Source organism: Protopterus annectens, chromosome 4.part0 (assembly GCF_019279795.1).
Source record: "Protopterus annectens isolate FY-2018-M chromosome 4.part0, PAN1.0, whole genome shotgun sequence".
NCBI lineage: Eukaryota > Metazoa > Chordata > Ceratodontiformes > Protopteridae > Protopterus > Protopterus annectens.
In genome coordinates, this window is record NC_056733.1 from 47,097,679 (window position 1) to 47,114,892 (window position 17,214).

The 17,214-nt window shown below is 39.7% G+C and overlaps 1 protein-coding gene across 1 annotated transcript in view; it reads right to left on the reverse strand.

Moving 5' to 3' along the window:
- The window catches only part of RNF213 (ring finger protein 213), a gene marked incomplete in the record, with an annotated part of 2,890,576 nt that overhangs the window by 1,448,242 nt on the left and 1,425,120 nt on the right, over positions 1-17,214 (reverse strand).

Genomic DNA, 17,214 nt, shown 5'->3' on the forward strand with positions numbered 1-17,214 from the left:
GAACTTAGAGAAATTAGGTTCCCCAAGTCTATTCAGACCTGAGCAGTTCTGAGGCCCTGATAGGCGAACATGGAGAAGAGATAATTACATACAGAGAGAGCGAGAGAGTGAGTATCTCACCAATTACCAAAGAGAAGATGGGATTGGGGAAGGGAAACCAAAACTCCTTAACAGTAATTTTCTCAAAATCTACTATTAAGATAAACTCTTACTCAGTTGTACTACGCTCTTCATATTAATTTTGCAATACTACTGACTACTTGGACATCACCTAGGGCTCACAAAGAGTAGGAAGAAATGGTTGTGCTGGGTTGCCACAAGTCCTAAAAATGGTACAAATCTAGCATTTGCCCTCAGAGTAATATCCAGCTGACAGTACTTGAAGAAATTGTGGACTAAAGTAGCAGCCTAAAAATCAGTATGAGCAACTCTCTACTGGAGTTTTAAAATCAGAAAAGAAGCCAGTCAGAAAGAAGCTGGGAAAGTAAATTAACATTTTTTGTGTGTCTGCATCATTTAGATTAATAGTTTACACACAAGGTTCGAAGACCTACCCTCTTCTTATTTACACTGATAGGAAACAATGTGTTGGAAGGTATCCCTCATATTCTAAAAGATTCATGGGACTTTCTGGGGAAACTTACAATCTACTGACAGACAACCATAGTCTTGTCACTACTTATGTCACTTATCTATTTATCGATATTCCCCATGATAAGGGACTTGAGTTTTTTTACGAAGCACTTTTAGATTTCTACCAGTTGGAGCACAGAGAAATACATTTTTAGTGAACTGATGGGCTTAGTATTGCAAAATAACTTTGTATTGTGTGAGTGTGAGGTCTACAGGCAGGTAAAAGGGATTGCCATGTGGGCAGCTTGTGCCCCAATACATATGCCAATCTGGTCATGCTGACATGGGGAAAACATTTTGTACTACAGTCTACTTTCATTTAAGTTGGAACTTCTATTGTAGGTTTCTGGATGACATCTTTATCATTTGGCAATAACGTTTTAAAATTTACACACACATATTCAATCAACTCTACTCACAAGCTGGATGTTTGCTTAGCTATAGATAATAAATGTTTTTTTCTTCTATTTATTGGAAAGCCACTTTTTCCAATTCATACTTACAATTTAGAAGTTGTTACCCATTGTTTTGCAAAAGAAATCAGGTGAAAGGTCAATTAATGCAGCTAGAATGGTATCCTAAGACAGTTTATTTCTTAATGAGCTAGAGAAAATGAAATCAATGTTTTTGGACAGGGGATACACTAATCATTTCCTCTCAACTGTTTATGCAGAGGTAGTTAAAGGTAGTGAGACCAAATATATTCCCCTTTTCAGTAATTCTAAAAATAATTTTGCTCAGGGCCCCCATAAAACAGTGGGCTTGATTTCACTAACTCTATGACAGTTATGTATAATGATTCCTACTTGCTGATTAAGAAAGTTATTAATAAGAACTGGTCCATCCTGAGAATAGAAGACCAAGTAAGTCATGCATTAGGAGATGAGCCACAATTTGTTTATAGGGTTGACTGTAATATTAAGAAAATCTTGGAATGAGATAATATGGAGAATCATGTAGGAACAACAAGATCTGGAAACTGTAAATTTTATTCTTACATAGTCGATGGGGAAAATCTTGTTATTAATAATTATTGTAGTACTAAGGTTATTTTTGTAAAAGGTAACTGTAAAAGCAAGGGTCTAGTGTATATGACCATTTGTGAACATTGCCAGGCATTTTAAATGTTGGTAAAACAGAAAGAAAATTATCCTGGCGAATTTACAAACACACGTACATCAGAAAACGGAATGTGAACAATGCCTTGTTTAAACCCTTCCTAGTCTGCCAAGGTTTTAACAAATTTGCATTTGGTATTTTAGAAATAGTTACTCTAAATACTAGGGGTGGACAGTGGGAAGATTACACTTCGAAGCTTCCACCCCCTACTTGGTCTAAATGAACAAATTTCAATTCTTCCAGTGTTGAAAATGAGGGTTGCAAAGTTATAAAGTTATACATTAAAATCAATTCTTATTAAAAATTGTCAATTATTATACACTTTTCTGTATCTTTTATTGGGATTTTTATGAATGTTTTTAATGATGGATTTCTGAAGTGTTTTATAGGTTTTAGAGTAAATCTTATTGATTCAAAATGTTTTAAAAGTGCTCTTAATTGTTCTATTGATGTACCAATCATTTTTGTTTGTATTTAGTATTTTAATGGGATGGATTTGATTGCTCAAAACATTCTGATGAAGTCCTGAATTTGTAGGGACGACAGCACTTAATGTTTCAGGTGTTGGAATAAATTGTTGATCATTTTACAAGTTGTTGACTATTTTTGCTGCAGTCCATTTGGATTCAGATTATGTGGATTAGGGCTAATTTTTGTATTGCCCGTTAATGTTTATGCATTTTACTTTCTGATTTGAGCAAATCTATACCTTTATTTTCTGCTTTGATTAGTCTGTTTGGTCTGGTAAATTTGCCGTCATATATTTTAGTGGTTTGATCTAAGTGAAAGAGACCTTTGGTAACTTTCAGCACTTGGGCTTCAGATTTCACTTGTCTTTCATTAGTTATTTTATTTTCTTAATTGATACTTACTACACACAGTGTAGCTTGGCCTTGTCTTCTGATAGAAATCAAGAGGTTTGCATCACATGCATGACTGAATTTTTGCTGGAGTTTTAACATTAAAAAGAAGCCAGGAAAATAATTTCTGTTTTTGTGTGTGTTGGATTTTTCCTATCTACCCACCCAGTCACAGCTGTGCTTTTAAACTTGGTAGCTTTTGACCTGCCCACCCCTACTGTAAATTTAGCCTTGGAAGGTCCTCCAAATCTCATCTCACCTACTCATGGGCACTGAAAGATCAAACTGGATGGCCTCTACTTAGTCTCTTAAAGCTTCAGTTAGGCTGTTTCATATCATCTCTCCCACTTAGTGCATATGCAACATTCACAGCATTAATCCCTTTTCCATCTTACTTTTAGAATTTGTAACATTTGTGAAAAAACTACTAAACACTGGTGAGCCTGGGAACTGCTTCTCAGCAATCAACTTGGGATTAGTGCTTCTGTTTGCTCCTGGTGAGAGAAGAAAAGTGCAGTTGTATACACTTACCATAAATGTAGATGTTCGAGTGCATTCACTGTTGCAGTCATCACACTTGGGCTATCTGCCTGCAGGTAGCCCTCAGTCAACCCAAATACCAGAGACTTAGTATTTCTGTGTCGGTTGCTGTCGCTCCAGGACTAATGTCAGGTCATCAGGGGTATGAAAACAGGCAGCCGATGCCATGACATCAGTTTTTCTTGCCCCAAATGTCAGAAGCCCCCCAAATAGGGAGCTAAGTTATGGTGGGAAAAACACCACCAATAAAAAGTAAATACCAATAGCCTTGTAAGGGGTGTGTAATAGACATAGAGAGGTGAGAGAGACAAGGAGCTGGAGGGTGGGAAACCAAGACTGCAACAGTGAATACACTCGAATATGTAGATTTATGGTAAGTGTACACAACTGTACTATGTTCTTCATGTTTCACTATTGCAGCCACACTTGGGTTGATTCCCAAAGCTGAAGAAAGGGTGGAGGCAGTCAAGAAGAGTTTGGGCTGGCCAGTATGCCCTGCAAGACTGCTGTTGCAAAACCCGCCCCGGACTTGGAAAAGATAGGCAGGTGGTAATGTTGGTGAAGGTGTGTACAGAACTCCAGGTAGCAGCTTCCAAAATGTCCCAGGTAGGGACTCCCCTGAGGAATGCTGCAGAGGTCGAAGTTGCCCTAGTTGAATGTGTTCTGAACCCGAGGGGTTGGCTTCCCATGGTGTTTGTAGCAGAAATGGATACAGTGTGCTATCCATTTGGAAATTGTTTTGAAATGACCTTGCCCTCTTCCCCTGGTGCAAAACTGACTAGTAATTGGCCAGATTTCCTGAAGGCCTTGGCCCTATCAAGGTAGAATCTGAGCTGTCTGTGCACGCCCAAGGAGTGCAGGATCCTTTCCCCTTTATTTTGAGGATTAGAGAAGAAGGTTGGCAAATGGATAGATTGGTTGAGAGCCACACTGAACGCCACTTTAGGCATAAAGAAAGGGTCAGTCCTGAGGGAGACCCTGTCAGCATGAAAAATAATGAAGGGTTCCACAGCCATAAGTGCTTGTAGCTCAGACACTTTTCTAGCTAAAGTGATGGCTAGAAGCAAGGCTGTTTTCCAAGAGAGGAATTTTAATTCTGCTGATGCTGCAGGCTCAAAATAGGGGGGGGGCATGAGCTTTTCCAGTACAAAGTTAAGGTCCCAAGCAGGGGTGGGTGCTCTCCTTGGTCGCTTAAGTTGTTTGCCCCTCTCAGGAACTATTTGATGAGAGGGTGAGAGAAGAGAGGTGGCTCAGTGTTGTAATGAGCCAACATGGCAGAGGCATGGATCTTAATGGAGGAGAAGGATAGGGATCTGTGGAGTAGATCTGCTAGGTAATCCAGGAATAGAGGTAAGGAGGCAGTGCTGTGTCCTCTCCTTTAGACTGAATCCAGGAACAATATATTTTCCACTTATCAGCATAGGATTTCCATGTACTGGGTCTTCTGGCTTCAAGAATGATGTCCAGCACCTGCTTGCTTAGGCTGGTAATTGAGAGAGAATTCAAGGAATATGCCAGGCTGCAAGATTCAGGGTTTGCCGTTGCGAATGCAAGATCTGTCCGCCTTGCTGAGGGAGGAGGGTTGGGATCTGGGGTAGGTGCCAGGGTGGCACCGGTGACAGGCTGCACAGTAATGGGTACCAGTGCTGACATGGCCAGTCCAGCACAATCAGGATTGCCCTTGGTCTGTCCTATCTTATCTTGAGTAATATTCTAAAGAGAAGAGTCAGAGGGGGGAATGCATAGATTGAGAGGTTTTCCCACTGGAAGGATATGGCATCCACTTTCCATCCCTGCTGTGAGCTTGAAGATGAATATGCCTGTCCAAGGCCATGTTCCACAGGGCCATGGCTAGCCTGCAGAGTGGGTTCCCCCCTGCTTGTTGATGTACCACATAACTGTGGTGTTGTCTGTTTTTATTAGCAGGGGTCCTGGTGAGAGTAGGGATCTGAAAGCTGTCAGAGCTTGCTGAACAGCTAGCATATCTGGTTGTTTGATGTGCAGATGAATTTGACTTGGACTCCAGTGGCCCTGAATGCACTTGTCCAGGTGTGCCCCCCAGCATAGTCTGATGCATCTATGGTTAGGTTGAGAGAGTTGCAGAGGTGTATACTTTTTTACCCCATCTGTCTAAAGCTCGGGAATCCCTGTCCAAAGGAGTGGGATTCTTAGCTGTAGTTGCTTTTATGTCTTTAGGCCCCTGGGAAATGACCGCTGGGTCAGCAGTAGGATTTTTGAAAAGAAATTTGTGAGAGTCAGGTACTCTATAGTACCTGTCTGGCTTCCTTGGAGCAGGGGGCAAAGTATCACAAGTTAGACTGGATTCCATAAGACGTCATCCACAACATCCAGGACTGGAGGTATTGCTAAAGGTCTATGTTGTGGCAAATCTAAAAATTCTCAGAGTCTCTTTTTGGACTGAGGATAGGCTTGGCATTCCCAGTGGAAATGCTCTCTTAAAGTATGTAGGGCTTCACCAAACGATAAATCCTCTGGACAGGAAGCAGAGGGAATGGATTCCTCTGCATCTTGAATCCTCATAAGCAAATAAAGGCACGTCTTCATATTCAGAAACTTCAGAGTCGGACTCTTGATCTGTTACAGCTGCTGGGGACAGATCTCTTTTTCTCTAAGCAAGTGAAGGCTGGCCTCCCCTAATCAGCATAATCAGGTTTTCTGCCATTTTAAGCATTTGATGTTGTAGCAAGGAAGCAGGTGCTTGAGATTGGGTCGTCGGTTTTTTAGGCGTAGCTCGTACTCTTGGCCTTAGAAACTCGGTAGTTTTAGACAGAAGTGAAGACGCAAAAGAAGTCTGTTTGTGTCAAATACTGGTAGTGCAAAGAACTTCCTCAGAAGCTGGTGCCTGCACAGTGGCTCCGGACCCATGCAAGATAGAGACATCCACAGGTTCCATAGTCAAAGAAGAGTGTCTCGGCATACCGGACTCCGAACGGGTCTTGGTAGTGGCCTGTGAATCCACTGAAGCAGGCATCAGGGGCTGGGAAAGCACCTTACAGAGTACCGGCGAACTGGAGACTAGCTTAACGGAAGCGTCATCTGCAGTTCTGGACCTGTGGGATCTGTTTCTCTCTTTATCCTTACATTTTTCGGAAGATCGGTAGTCAGATGGCTTACGGAAGCCATTTCGGAATACGGAGATTGAGAGCGAAAATATTTATCGACAATAAGGGCTGGACGATGAATAGTGCAGGCGTTGAACAAAGCACAAAACCGACAGCGAGGTAAATCATGGTCTGGGCCTAAACAGGTGACACAGTAAGAATGGAAATTTCGGTGTGATAGTTGCTTTCCACAGGCGAGACAATTGTTAACTTTTTCTGACAGATTAGAGCAAGAAAAAAGGATCCCCAATGGGGTACTTATCTTTAGAAGACTTCAGGATGATTCAATTCGGAAACAAAAACTCAGGTAGCAGCCAACTGGCACTCGGGCGAACTGCTTCTTCTTCAGGCTCCTCGGCAAGAAAGACTGATGTAATGGCGTCGCTGCCTGTTTTTATACCACTGACGACCTGACGTCAGTCCTGGAGAAAAAGCAACCGACGCAGAAATATTAAATTTTTGGTATTCGGGCCTGCAGGCAGATAACCCAAGTGTGATGACTGCAACAGTGAAACATAAACATCAGAGGGACAATATTTCCTGGCTTCCCTAGTGATAACCAGTCAGTGGAATAACTGAAAATTGCACAGTAGTTGCCAGCTTGGGATTAATGCTACTGCTTTGTTTTTGAAGAGAGGAATACAAAGGCACTGATTACTCTAGTCTCTGATTGTGTCGTGTGTATGGGACTTCACGGAGTCTTCAGGGTTTGTGTGCAGCTTGGCTTTCTCCTGCATCCAGCTGCTATAGGTACTATCAACAGTATCTACCAAGTGAAGACTACAACAGGTGTAATGAACTCACTGACATCTTGGTTACTAACACTTCTCAAGATGTAGGATGAGATACTGCTACTCTCTGCTTCTGGTAGAAGAATGAGTAAAGTATCACTGATTCTTACGTGTGTAGCAGTGTTGAGACCAGCATTATCTCCACTAGCAGAGAGATAAGGCCTCCAAGTAAACAACTCCAAACCTCTTAGGTGCTATGCCTCCTTCAACCCACATTAGTAAGCACCTGGAAGCATGGGTATGCACTTACCCTCTGCTTCTGTAGCCAGCTTAGTTGAAATGGGGATGATGAAACAGTGTAGCAATTGTTTCATGTTTAGTGACAACCATATATGACTTAAACTGATACACTGTGTGAGAGATGTTGTTATATAGTTTTACTGGAGGCAATGCTCTACAATAAAGCCACTAGAAACAGCAACATGTTGTCTGTAACACGCAACACAGCTCTATACCTATCACACACAATACAGAACCAAACCAATACACATACACATGCTGAACCTCTTAAAAGTAATGCACATGAACTACAAAAGCCTCCTAAATTTAATCTAAGAAACAAGTTCCCTCAGCAGCCTCAAACGCATTAAAACTCACAGTGCCTCAACTCAAAAGCCCATAAGGCAAACCCCCACACCATCCAACATCCAAGTTATAGGTAACTCCATAGTGAGACACAATGGTGCACCACTCACCAGGTGAAGTAAGGAGAGGGTCACAGCTAGTTGCCTGTCGTGTGCCAAAACTAACCACATCACACTTGTTCTAAAGTCCTTGCACCACAAGTAAACATATGACACAGTTGTAGTACCCATGGAAGTAAATAACTTGAGCTATACCTCCTTTGACTATACAAAGAGAGATATATTGGATCTCTCAAAATGTGTGACCTAGGCAAGAATGAACCTAGGCTTGAGCAGCATTTTGCCATCATCGCAAATGATACTGCAATATGAACAAAAGATTATTGACTTCAACAACTGGCTTAGCTTCTGGTGTCATTCGGGGGAGGGGGCAATGTTTACCAGCCTGGGAGGAGATGGTAGACCGTCTTAATTGCTTTACCAGAGATGGCCTGCACTTAACTCCCCCACATTTTCATATATTGGCTAAAACTTTTCCACCCCACGGTGCCCTTTAGCCAATGGCAGTCTTTAAAAGCTTCCAACTTAAAATAGAATCCAGATGACATAAATGAGTTGTTGCTCAATGCTAGGAGCCTCAACAACAAACTTCACTCCTTACAGAATCTGCTTACTCTGGAATTTATTGATAGATGCATCAGGATGGAGATGTAGTTCAAGACCATTGACAACACTCCTTCAGTCCAAGATTTCAATACCTATGACATGTTCAGGCCTACCACACTAGATGAAAGCACTAAAGGATGTAGTATTGTATATATTCAAAAAAGCAACTTCACCTCTAAACTCATTGAACAGGATAACAACCTGAACTCCTGAAACTTGGGCCAGTGAATTGGAAATTGCAGACTTATCCTTTGTTTGGTACCTTTATCACTAATCGACAAGGGCAGCCTGTGAACACTTGAAGTGTACAAGCCTATATCACAACCATAAAATTTCTTGGGGTATTGACACATCAGCAATATTTTGGTAAATATGGGATAAGCTTGGCTAGGCTTAAAATGGCCCTTGGGTCAATAGCCTAGTAACCATCTATGAACATCCAACTTACCATTAAAAAAAACCCTTTTCACATCACAGCTAACAGCCCCCCCATGTCCCCGTTGGCCCATACCTCCAACCTGACTAGTATGGAATACCTATACATTAGACCAAACCTCATTCTCCTAGGGGACTTTAACTACCTCTCTATCAGCTGGGAGACTTGTACATTTCTTAACATGTATGGTCAGAGATTTTTGGACTTCATAAATACAAACTCTCTGCACCAGTTAGTTTACACCTGAGATAAGGGAGACAAAATCTTAGACTTGGTCCTCATCAATATGGTAGTGCTCTGTTCCCCCAACTGTAACCTCTTCCCTAGTCATAATGGACCATAAATCAGCACATTCAGCATTAGACTGGGGCCAGAATCATCTTCAAATACCTACTATTCAGAGATTATGTGAAGGCTAATCTACTAAAACTGAGTGATGACCAGTATAAATTCAACACCCTAATAATGAAGACCATTTTGTATATATTGAATCTTTTACTGTCAAATTCTATGCACATGTGAATAGCTGTACAGATGACTCTGTGTCCCCCCTTCAAGGCAAATGCAACACAAATTTAAAAATAAGCCGATAAGGCAGAATCAAATATAAGAAGGCTCTGAAATAAAAGAAAAACATAAATCATTACATGTGATAAATATTCTCAAGATGCCAAAATGCTCTTGCTAAACTTAAAAAGGAAGTCCAGTCCCTGAACAAATCAACCAAAGCTGGATACGAGGTAAAAATAGCCACTAAGGCAAAGACGACCATAAAAACTTCTTTAACAATGTTAAAATCCTCAGAACAATGTCCATCACTACACACAGCCAATAGTAATTGATATTCAGGGGCGTCTCATGGTTATCAGATTGCTGGATGGCAGCCCCCCCCCCAACTTTCTCCAAATAAGAAAAAAGTTTCACTATTAAATGTTAACACACTAGTACAGTTTGAACTGGAAGCTAGTGTGTAAAGTCAAATGTGATCCTACACAGAACTCGGAGCAGCCCGCATGCAAGCTCGAGTTCTGCTTTAAAAAAAAAAAACATACCTTTTTTGTCTCTGGACTGTTTCAAAAACAGTCCAAACTGGGAAGGCCGCAGGCATCAATGAAGATGCCTAAAAGTCACTGCGGTTTTAACCACAGCAAAGGGGATTCTGAACGGACTGTGAAGTTAGCAGCCTGTCATGTAATCTCAGTACTTGACATGGCTGGTGATTAGTCCTGTTACTCTCATGTTCTCTTCCCATGCTTTACTTTCAAGGGAGAGAGCGAGACAGTGGAGAGATGAGTAACGGAGTGAACAAAGAAGAGGAAATCATTGATTCTATCAGATTAGTGTTTAAACTTTATGGTAAGTTATCACGTTTTTTTTTCCTGGCAGGGCCAACCTAATACTTCATGCATTTTTTTCCTGGCATGGTTGACCATATAATTTCTGTATTTAATTATTTCCTGGCAGTTAAATCCTGGTGTAGTCTCCTACATATATATATATATTCTTTCTGACATACTGGCCCTGTAGACTTGCAAGGTCAACCAGATAGTAGGAGGCAAAATCTTCAGGGAGCCAGGAGTTTAGCGGGCTGTTTGTGATGTTTTTCTAACAATATCCTGGCATGGTCAACCAGATATTAGTAGGTGGTCTTTTGGGGGCTAATGATGACTTTTTGTTTCTTTTTTGTTTTTAAATATAATATACTAGCAGGATTAACCATATACTTGGGAGGCAACATGTTTTGGGGACTGTTGATAAATTTCTGTTTCTAATATAATACACTGGTATGGTCAACCAGATATTAGTGGCCTGTGTTTTGGGGGGCTGTTGATAACTTTTTTTTTTTTTTTTAAATATAATATCCTAGCAGGATTAACCAGATACTAGGGAGCAATATGTTTTGGGGACTGTTGATGACGATTTTCTTTTTCTAATATAATACACTTGCATGGCCAACCAGATATTAGTGATTGAGCACTTATTTTATGTAAATTGGTAAGCATGGTCAGGGTTGATCCCACTTTAACACTGCTCTGCCCCTTGGTTGTTTCCCTCACCCATTCAGTTGCTTCCTGCAGTCCCCCTTTGATTTGAAGTCACCAGCCACCACTGACGACATCACATACTCTGACCTTGAGGTCAAAGTCAATATATTAGTGAATACATTTTACTCTAACTTCTCTCTCTCTGTATCAACAAGGCTATGGAGGGGATCATAATGGAATTAATAAAGAAGTTAGATAGGTAACCTGCAAACTCTCGACCCCAGCTAGTTCAGTTTTGTCAAGAGCAGATCCTGCCTGCTTACCTGGTTAACTTATTTGAAAAGGTTACTGAGGCAAAGGATTATGGAAAATCAGTACACACCACATATGCAGACCTCGCAAAAGCATCAAAAACCATTCCCAAACTTTGATATTGTTGAAAAACTCTCCTAGCTAAATGTTAATCCCTATGAAACTCATGGGTTATCAAATTGTCTCAAACAGAATCCAGGAAATTAGGGTCGGTAGCTCTACTTCCACCAAAGACCTCTCAGTAGTAGTGTACCTCATGGTTAAGGCCTTGGGACACCTATCTTTGGCCTTAATTCTCAAAGTGTCAAAGATAACGGTATGGTTTATGGCTGACCAAGTTTTCAGAGGGCTGTAAATTTGGTACCAACATCCTCCAAGAGTGCCTTACCCAAACAAATAGCTGGTGTCAAAACCATGGGATAAAAACAAAATGCCAAAAAATGTACAACAGTCTCCTTCAACAAGCATGATAAGCACACCTTGAAAATTAAACCACTAGTTAAGAGTCCAGGGAACCTATGTGGGCAGCAAACTGTCCTAAAATCATTGTGTATCCACTACTGAATGAAAGGACTTTTTTACTGTACGATGCATTAGTAAAGGTATGGCATTCTAGGTATAAGTCATTACTATTAGACCAGTGTTAAAGATGAGGGCAGCTAAACTGCAAAGATTATTTTTAAATTTTAAAACCTCACTGGGTTATTTACATCATGGATTTATAAAATTTTTATGATGTATTTTTCATGAAGCATATTGGTAATATTTCAGATGAGATCTTTAACAATTTCATTTACAATTCATTTTTTTTAACTGTTTTATGATATGTTTATGTATTGGATCTAAGTCGTCGAAGTGAATGTATCTTTAAAAGTGGTTGATCTTTTGTGAAGTTTCACTACTTATATGGGCAAGCTTATGTAAGAAAATTTGTTCTGAAGAAGTTTGTATTATTGCTATCAGATGAAAGCACTCAACAAATTTTCTTTTTATTTATTAACATTTTTTGAATTTCTGGCTTCTGTTCCTGTCATGTTTTCGGCCACACATACTTCTGGTTGCTTGTACTACTAATGGACAGAGGCCGTTTCTAAATACTGTATCGCATGCATGGGTCCCCTCAAATTATCTATGGTATGATCTCAGTTATTCTCATTAGGAGTTTTTGTTTGTCTTTCGGCTTTTCCCGTTTAGGGGTCGCCACAGCGGAACTCCGGTCCGCTAACGACTGGCAGTAGATTTTCACGAACGCCGAGGTGCCAGCTCAACGTTCAACCTTCAACGAAGGCACGCCCATTTACACATGTCTTTCGAACGCCCACTCAACCACGGGGAGGACATGCAGACTCCACACAGAAGGTACTCCCCGCACTCCAGCAGAGAATCGAACGGGAGAACCTCTTGCTGTAAGGCAACAACGCTACTGCTGCACCACTACCATTTGGTTAGAAATTGGCCTTGCCCTTCCCATGGTTGATAATTATACATTACTCCTAATGAGTTATTCTCATTAGGAGTAATGTATAATTATCAACCATGGGAAGAGCAAGGCCAATCTCTAACCAAATGGTATACATTAATTCAAGCACAAAAAAGGAAAATGGCTACAAGCAGCTAGAATAATGCTTACCTTTGAACCTATATCTTGTCGGATACATGTTGAGTCAAAGAAGGTAGTTTTGGTGTGCGCAAAATGAAAAATCTAAAAAAGTTTGCCAAAACCACCTTCAGCAAACATTAAAGCACCCTGCACCCTCCCCCATGTGGGAGGCACCCCCACAACTCCCAGAATTATATATATCAAATCCGAGGTCACACAACAGTGGAGAAAAAGGCCATCTTCACTGTCAGCAAAAGTAGTTTCGGCAAATTGCTTTACATTTTTTGTGCCCGCTGCAACTACCTTTGGCAATCTGACACACATCTTGTCTCCCCTGCCTGGCTCTTCCACCTTTTCCAGTTGATGATCAATCTCGGGTATCTGGATAGCAGTCAAGGCTTTATCCCTCTGCACCACAGTCCTAGAGTAATTATCCATTTTTAAATAGTAGCTTCTGTTCTAAACTCAGTTAAAAAATTCTAACAGAACTGTTCTTTCACTCAGCAATCCTATGCTCCTTTCTATTTGTCCAGATTCTGTGAACAATCCTCAAAAGGGAAGGCAGTTTCTAACCTGCAATCCAAACTTCTACATAGCCTCGTCTTTCTCTTTTATTTTTCCCTCCTGAGTCATTTACTCCCAAATCTATTTTCTATACCCATACTTGCATGCATTCCTATTCGTAAAATCCCATTTTTCTATTCCTGCACTTGCTTTGTTCTTAGAATACTTTCTGCTACTTCATGAATATAATTTTTTTTTTAAATTCTCCAAGTCTTTTGGCTTTCTCATACCATGATGGGAATGGACGCCATTCCTAAGTCAAAGTATGATTAAAGTTCATGTAATTAGTACTGTTTTAATCTTTGATGTCAGCCAGTAGTGCTCTTCGCAGCACCCACAATGTGCCCAGTAACGACTCCTTCTGCAGTTCGTATGAAGTTGCATGCATTAGTAACATATCTAAATACGATTGTAATTTTTTTTTTATAAGACCCGTTGCTCCTACTACTATTGCAACTGTCTGGGCATCTTTTTTCCACATTGCTCTCATTTCTGCCTGCAGATCCTGATACTTTCTGACTTTGTGTCTCTCTGTACGCAAGACACTGTAGTCACTGGGTGTGGCAATTTCAATTATCAATGCTACTCTTGTCTTCTTTTCTTGTACCACTATATCTGGTTTTCTAGTATCTATCTTCTGAACTGTTGGTAATGGATGATCCCATGGTATGTAGACTTCTTCATTTTCTATGATGCTTTGTGGCTCATGTTTACAGCGCTTTTCGGCCACTTCAATGCCATAATGTTTGCACGATCCCCAGTGCAACAGTCTCACAACATTATTATGCCTTTCAGTATACAGCTCTTCTGCCATTACTATATAGCAAGCAGCAACGAGGTGTGCAACTGTTTCCAATTCGGTTTTGCAAAACCTACGTTTGTCCCTCCCACATGTTCAATGGACTTTACAAACAAGCGTGTACACAAGCCCACTATCTTGGACTGCCAATATTAACCTTTCATCTCTTGGTTTGAATTTGCCTCTCCTTAACCATTCCTGTGATCGTTCCTGATCAACAGGAGGATATTCCAGAAGTTTTCTATACTTGCAACTATATTTATGCTTTTTCCACATTTCTTGCCTTCTCATCTGATCTTTCACCTTATATTCTTTCTTTTGTTTTTTGGTACATTCACTTGCAGCCTGATTTTTTTTTATCTACTTCTGGTTTGATTTCCATCCCTGCCTGACACCAATAAGCATCTGCTAGATTAAGCAGAGAAGTCATCTTAGACTTATTCTCCTCATGTTTCAACATTTTCACTACATTTGGGTCTTGTCAGCAGATAATTGTGGAGTCCCACAACTGCAGATATGTGTGGAGTCCCACAACTGCAGATCTATACATATAATCAGTTTCAAGGAAGCCCATCCCTCCTTCGGAATGGTAAATATATAATCTTGGTATGCACTGCTTTTTATAAATCATTTGAAGAGCAAGAAACATCCTTCTTGTTTTCCTGTTTAATCTATCCAACACGTTTTCTGGCCAGTAAGTCACTCCAAAAATGTAAGTTAGGACAGGAAGAGCAAATTGGTTTATAACTTGGATTTTGTTCCTAGATGTCAGTGCTGCTTTCAGGATTAATTTAAGTCTTCTGAAGTATGTCTTACTAAGTTTTATTTGCATTTGTTCGTGTTTTATTGCTGATCCTTCATCACTTCCCAAATATTTATACACGTCTTGCTTAAGTTCTTTTATATCACATTCTTGTCCCAAACTGATGTTTTCCTGGTGTTGCAGTTTTCTTGTTTTAAAGGTTGCTTTTGCACATTTATCAAGACCAAGTGACATTTTTATATTATCTGAAAAAGTTTTGACAACTTGCAATTGTACTTTCAGTTCCTCATCTGATGAGCTATACAGTTTTTAAATCATTGACAAAGAGAAGGTGATAAGTCTTTACACTTTGTCGTTTTCTAGGAGCCAGATTATAGCCTTGGCCTAAGCTGTTAAGTAAACAGTTTAATGGATAAAGGGCAAGGCAGAATAGTAACAATGACAGAGTGTCACCCTGGAATAGCCCCCTTTTTATTTTTATCCCTGAGATACCAATTTGTCCTTTATCATGGCTTAATTGCAAAGTGGTCTGCCACTGTTTAATGGTCACTGTAATGTAGTCAATCCGTGTTGGGTTTATCTTATACTTTTTTAAGTACTCTGTTCTGTATGGTTGTTCTTATTTTCCTTAAGGACTTGCTTCCAAAACCCTAGCATCTCTATTTCCCGAACTTCCATTTCATTCTCTTCTTTTTCCATTTTTATTCAAAACCTCCTGCTTAAGTTATGTGCACAAGCCTTAACTGTGTAGCTCTAAAGTATCCCTTCTAATCAGGCAATTCTAAATTACCTGCTCTACAGGAATAATAGCCTTCTCTCACATCTTGCCCTTTTCCCCTGCCAAATAAATTCTTCAACTCTTCATTAATTATCATCCACGACTTTTCCTAAGGTTGATAAAAATATGCCTGACCTGTATAAAAGACAAAGGGGACTAAGAAAGAAAAATGAAATGCTTGCATCTTGCTATCCTTATCCACTAACAACAGAATCCAGTTTCTCAAGTTTTGTAATATCTTCTGTATAATTTCTTCACACACACACAAAAAAAATTAGCTACCATAATAAAATCACGTTTAATACATAAAACAAAATCATTTTCTTATCCTATCCCCATACATATGGCTTTTGCTGAACCAATTCATGCATAGATACAGATATCACTGCTACAGCCTTCATTTTATCTTCATTTATTGTATATCCTTAAAAGACTTGAAACCATCTTAAAATAATCCACAAAATCAAAATGCCATTTCCTTGATTTATCAAATACAAAACATCATCTGTTAATAAAGCTAACCTTTCTTGACTACCATACCAGTTATAGCTCTGTCTCTGGCTCTCTTATTTTCTTTGCCAACAGTTCTAAATATAAATACATAATGGTGGGTGAACAGGACATCATGGTCTGGTTCCAATGCGATAAAGATCTGGAAGGTTTTGTTCAGCAGTATTTCAGGGGGGTGCCAGTTACAATACTGCTTGTCAGATAGGAACCTTCCAACCTAAATTCAAACCACTGACCCCTTAATAAATCCTTCAGTTAGGAAATGCAAATGCTAACTTTGCTCTGCTTATCAAATCCCAGTTGACATCAAATGCTTCCTCCGCAAGTAAAGACCAACCAAAACTAGTAGAGTTTCTTTATACTATGCTGTCCTCTGGATCATCATTGTTCAAGTAATGTTGTCAAATATTTGCCTTCCTCCATAAAATCACACTGATCCATATCTATTTTGGCAATACCTCTGTTTCTGTACTAGTTAAAAGAAATGCAAACAGTTATAGTCATGGTCTAACATTTAAATGGATCAATATGAAGCTAGAATTCAAGGGGTTTTGTCATCTTTGGGTAATATAGCACTTGTAGCTTTCTTCCGCAATGCTGGCTTCCCCCAAAACAATTGCTGAACAAAACCTTCCAGATCTTTATCATTTTCCTCCCTCCAAATTTCCAAATTTCCATAGGAATACTTCCTGTTCCTACGCACTATCACACTGCTTTATCTTAGCTACTAATTGTTGAGGATCATGTTCTTCTAACATCAATGTAATTAAGTCTTCCATAAATACTTCTACTTTACCTTAGTTCCCCATCACTCTACTTTTTAGAATTGTTTTATAAAATTTCCAAACTAACTTTAATACCTCCACAGGCTCTCAAGTTATTTCACTTGTTATTGATCTTTGTGCACAACAACTGTTTTCAAAAAATAATAGTTGCTTAACATAAACATTTCTAAACTCATGCATACAAGTACTTCCCTTATTTTCTCTTTAGCACTTTGTATTGTACCTCCCTTTTTATACAATACTTTAATCACTGTCAACTCCTCTAAATTATTCCCATCACTTCTTTCCCATATCTCATTCACCCCTTACTTCTACCATGTTTTAAATACTATTTTCTTTTTATCCCAATCATTAGTTTTCCCTTCTG